The sequence below is a fragment of the Mastomys coucha genome, unplaced genomic scaffold (genome assembly GCF_008632895.1).
Source record: "Mastomys coucha isolate ucsf_1 unplaced genomic scaffold, UCSF_Mcou_1 pScaffold19, whole genome shotgun sequence".
NCBI lineage: Eukaryota > Metazoa > Chordata > Mammalia > Rodentia > Muridae > Mastomys > Mastomys coucha.
The window spans coordinates 19552230-19558033 of NW_022196901.1; positions in this window are offsets into that span (position 1 = coordinate 19552230).

The window sequence follows — 5804 nt, forward strand, 5'->3', positions numbered from 1 at the left end:
TAACAGCGGAAGTAGGCGCCATCTTGCCATGGCGAATGCCTCTCAAGATTCACGGCTCCCAACAGAAATATACTTCCCAAGATCCTTCAGAGAGAAGGTGGTTCTGCCAACCCCTATATTTCACACTTTGATCCTCTAGAATCCTGAGAATAAATTTCCATTGTTTAAAGCAACCTAGTTGGCAATATTTTATCAGTGTAGTTACAGGGAACTACATCAACTCTCCTCACATTGCCAGCAATCTAAGTTTGGATGTGAATTTAGGGACTGTAGATAAAAATGGTCTTTGCATAACCCCTAGGCCTAAACCTTCTAGCTTTTACCAACAAAAGGCTGCTGACCCACACAGAGCCAGGCTTTGGAGGTTGTTGGCTCAGTGAATGGTTAGATGTCTGGAGCAGAAGGCATAGTTCATTCCTAAGAAACTAGGAATGTTCAGGAAAAGCCAAGAGGTGATTCATTGCAGTAAATCAGGTGATGACTTATGGTCTAGATCCTTCTAATGTGCCTTAGATATAGAATTTGGTCACAGTTATTCATAAGCCATCGATTCATAACATTGAAAAATATAATTAACCCTTGAGGTGCACAGCCACTGCCAGCTCCAATCATATGAAGGGCTGGCTCAGTATTGAATTTCATCTAAGCCATAAAGCTGTAGGGAACCTCTGAGGCTGCATAAAGGAAAAATGGGACAATTTTTTCTAAATGTTTTCATTTTAACCAAAAATAATTGACCTTTGTTGATATATAATGTGCAGACTGGTCATGGTTTCATCATTTGACATATGGCATATATGACATGTGGCATGTCATGACAGGTCCTGAAGTGTCACATAAGGGACATCGTGTCAGTTTCTTCATTGTTAAGTGCTCAGAATGTTGGTATTGCCTATCTCATGGTTCTTCTCTCTCTCCCTCCTCCTCCTCCTCCTCCTCCTCCTCCTCCTCCTCCTTCTCTTTCTTGCTGTTTTTCAAGACATGGTTCCTCTGTCTGTCCTAGAACTCACTCTGTTGACCAGGCTGGCCGCAAACTCACTGAGATCTGCTTGTGTTTGCCTCCAAGTGTTGGGATTAAAGGTGTGTGCCACCTCTGCCTGGCTTTTTCTTAACTGTCACCACAATGGAGACTGACCTTGACCACCCAGTGAGTGTGTCAAACTGTCCATGCTTTGCAGGTTGTTTCTCTCTTCCTCACTCTGCACTCTTTAGAAGGGAGACTTTGTGCTCAATTCCTCTTAATGGGTGGGAAGTAACCTGCTATGTCATTTTCTTTTTGCCTGAGAATTGCCTTTAGAGTTTCTTTTAGTCTCCTAGATACATATTCTCTATCTGAAAACATCTTTATTTCATTTCTTTGACTTTTATTTAGAAGGTTATAGATTTACATATAATCAAAGAAATAGCACAGGAAGGCCTTATGTGCCATTATGTAACGCATCATAAGTATAGGTAATATCAAAATTGAGTTCCTTATGTTGTATTTAGAACTCACCAGCTTTGCATTCTGGTGTGTGTGTGTGTGTGTGTGTGTGTGTGTGTGTGTGTACACTTCTTTCATACTTACTACAGGTGTAGATCCATAGAACTGCACCCACAGTTCAGATAGAGTTATGGCACCATAAAACTGTCCCTTGTCCTAGCCTTTTGTTTCTTCCTCAGAAGGTCTCCTCAAGGCTGGAGAGTTGTTTCCATGGTGAATAGCACTCCCAGAAATCTTGAATAGCCTCCTGCTCGGTCCTCCAGGTACAGTTTGCACAATTGATGAACTTGGCTTCCACACTGAGAAGTGAGCCACCCTTTTCTACATTGTTTGCACTTTTGCTTTACTGTCTTCTACAGAACTAGACCCTTGGGTGTTGTAGGAGTTTCTCTCTATATTTTGAAGTATTATTGACTCTTGGACCCCAGTGTTGATGGTTTTAAGTCCTTTCCACTCTCCTTTGACTTCTGTGTCTATTTGGCTGGAGATCTCCTCACTGGAGTTTCGAGATCTCTGGCAGCAGACTTTGTACAATGGTAGCTACAGGGTTTTAGTTAAGGAGGGTTTCCTGCTTTCCTGGTGTGCAAATAAGTAAGTTTTATTTCTATACAGATGGTAGATTTTCTGAGAAGTTTTTCAGAGTTTATCAAGATGATCTCATGGTGTGGTTTTCTCACCTCAGTCTACCCCTGGATTTTACTAATTGAGTTTCAGATGTAAATCCAGTCTGTATCTCTTTCCCACTTTGTGACCTCATTTGGTCAGTCTGTTGGTTTTCTTTTTTTTCTTTTTTTAACATGTTGTTGGATAAGGTTAGTTACAATTTGTTACTGTTTTCTGCATCTGCCTTTGTTAACCTAGCTATTGTTTCCCTTGTATGTAGTCCCTGGTATGTACATGTGGAGGCCAGAGGTCAATTATTTGCTACCTGAATTTTTAATATAAAGGGTCTTTGACTCAAGTTGGAGGTTATGAGTTAGCTAAATCCCTGGCCAACAAGCTCCAGGGATCCACCTGTCTTCATTTTCACTCCTTGCCCAATGCTGGAGTCACAGCATGGTGTTGCACATAGTTTTCATGTGGGCTGGGGAGCTCAACTCAGGTCCTTACACTGTGTCTCCCAGGACTTTATCAACTGAGCCATTTCCTCAACTCTTTCCTTGTATTTTTTTTTTTTTTGTCTGGTTTTGTATCTGTGTCATCCTGGGCTGGCAGAATGAATTGGAAAAGGTTTCTTCTTCTTCCTCTTCATCATCATCTTCATTGTCTTCTTCTTCTTCTTCTTCTTCCTCCTCCTCCTCCTCCTCCTCCTCCTCCTCCTTCTTCTTCTTCCTCTTCCTCCTCCTCTTCCCCCTCCCCGCCCCTCCTCCTCTTCTTCTGTTTTCAGAATGAATTTATGTAGGATTAACACCAATGTCTCTTTTATAGGGAAAGGTTGTCATATTATCTGTCTCCTCTTGAATGAGCTTTGAAAATTTGTGGTTGTGAAGAGATTAGTCTATTCACCTATTATCAACTTCTCATGTTTATGTCCTAATCATTCTCGGAACCATAGCCATGCTGGTGGCACCTGTCTCACTACAGAGTTTAGAAGTCAGGGCCTCTTGGCTTTTTTCTTCATTTGGGCCATCTAGACTTTAATAAACTTTATTAATCTTCCAAAACCTTTAACTTTTGATTTCACAGATTTTTATTTTTATAGCTTCTGTTGTAATAATCCCTAAGATTTTATCACAGCTGATGCCATGTTAAAAGCAGCCTTCAAACCCAGCAATAGGGTCAGACACCTGCCAAGATACAACCAAGACCTAGTCCATAGTTCCAGATGAATCTCCTAGTAGAAGGTCCCTAAGTGTACTAACCTTGCCTTTTGGCTTCTGCAGTTCTGCTTCTTGCTAACTGAATTATGTCAACCAGTGCCACACCCACTCCAGTGGAGTCTTCGTGACAGGTCCAGAGGCCTGGCCGCAGTCCCTGAGGTGAAAAGTTTCAAGGAAACTGATATCCTGGAGTCCCTTTGGCATCCCTAACACAGATGTGGTCCAGATTTGTCCTTTCGATAGTCGATGGAGGGTCTTGTGTGCTTTCTTTCAGTATTGTTTTATTATGAGCTATAGAGGTTCCTCCAAGGAATGATTTGCAAATAGCCAAACTAGATTGGGTGTTTTTTCCTGGCCCCCACCAGTGTTCCAATCAATCCTAGTCTTTGCTGAGCCAACCCTGGGCTTGGAATTTCATAAAGAATGTTACCTATTCAGACAAATTGCCTCCAGTGTTAAAGAGAGATAGTGATAGAAATCAGGCATTGAAGTTTACTGGATAAGAGTTAATTATCCAAGGGCAAGTTCAACAATGTAAATTTAGAATCCTCATTACAGTCACATATGGCAGACCACATTAGAATTGCAGCTGAGTCATTCCCAGGAACTAGAATATTGTATTGTTCTTGGTAAAGTTAGTAAGAACAGGACCCCAGTGCATACTTCTGCTAGTCCAGAGGATTAATATAGTTGGGTGTTTACTAAGGACTGGCTGGTCCTGGGTTATACAATAGACTAGAATGGAAACTATCTACACCTGGCTTCTAGATTAAGCTGACCTTAGATAAAGCTGACTTGCTTTCAGTAGTAACCACTGCCTAGTTCCTGCCAATTTACATGTATATACTTTTCTATAGAATCATTATGCATCAGATGACCTCGATGTATCTTGACTGGTGTATTATCTAACTTCCTTTTGTCTTCTGTAATGACCATTTAAGCCTGATGTTTACTTTGAGAAATTACACTCAGATTCAGCACTCCCTTGTGTCCACTTCTGTGTGTCACTCGCCAACTCCTTGCCCACCTGATTACTGGAACCCTGAGTTTTCCTCGGGTTGAGGGACCCTAACTGGGTGTGGCAAACCAGGATGTGATTTTTTTGTGCATAAAAGACAAAGAGCTGAGTACTAGAGATAACCAGATGGTGCAGAGCAAGTGTAAGAATATAAGCAACACAAACCAAGGTTACTTGGCAGAACGTAATACTCCCACCATTGCAAGTCCTGGACATACCATCACACCAGAAAAGCAAGATTAAGATATAAAATAACTTCTCATGATGATAATACAGGACTTTAAGACATAAATAGCACCTTCAAAGAAATACAGGAGAATGCAGGTAAACAGTTAGAAGCCCTTCAAGAGGAAACACAAAAATCCCTTAAAGAACTACAGGAAAACACAATCAAACAGGTGAAGGAAATGAGCAAAATCATCTAGAATCTAAAAATGGAAATAGAAACAAGAAGGAAATCAGAAAGAGAAACAACCCTGGAGATAGAAAACCTAGGAAAGAGATCAGAAGTCATAGATGCAAGCATCACCAACAGAATACAAGAGATAGAAGAGAGAATCTCAGGGGCAGAAGACACCTTAGAAAACATTGAGACAATAGTCAAAGAAAATGCAAAAAGCAAAAATCTCCTCCCTCAAAACATCCTAGAAATCCAGGTATAGAAGAGAGTGAAGACTCCCAATGTAATGGGCCAGTAAATATCTTCAACAAAATTATAGAAGAAAACTTCCCTAACATAAAGAAAGAGATGCCCATGAACATACAAGAAACCTATAGAACTCCAAATAGACTGAACCAGAAAAGAAATTCCTCCCATCACATAATAATCAAAACACCAAATGCACTAAACAAAGAATTTTAAAAGCAGTAAGGGAAAAAGGTCAAGTAACATGTAAAAGCAGGCCTATCAGAATTACACTAGACTTTTCACCAGAGACTATGAAAGCTAGAAGACCCTCGGCAGATGTCATACAGAACCTAAGAGAACACAAATGCCAGCCCAGGCTACTATACCCAGCAAAACTCTCAATTACCATAGATGGAGAAAACAAGATATTCCATGAAAAAACAAAATTTACACAATATCTTTCCATAAATCCAGCCCTACAAAGAATAATAGATGGAAAACATCAACATAAGTAGCAAAACTACACCCTAGAAGAAGCAAGAAAGTAATTTTTCAACAAATCCACACAAACATAATTCCACCTCTTACAACAAAAATAACAAGAAGTGACAATTACTTTTTCTTAGTATCAATATGAAAATTAATATTACCAACATATCCTAATCGATTGAAATCTAAAAATATGAGGAATTGGAAATTTATTGACTGTCATCCAATGGTCTCTCTAATTTGGTAATTGGAGAAATAGGTCCAATATTGTACAATCCATATACATTCTTAGCTTTTTTGTTTGTGACAGTGTCTGGCTGTATACAACATAAAGGTCTTGAAATCTTGCTTCTCCTATCTCAGCCT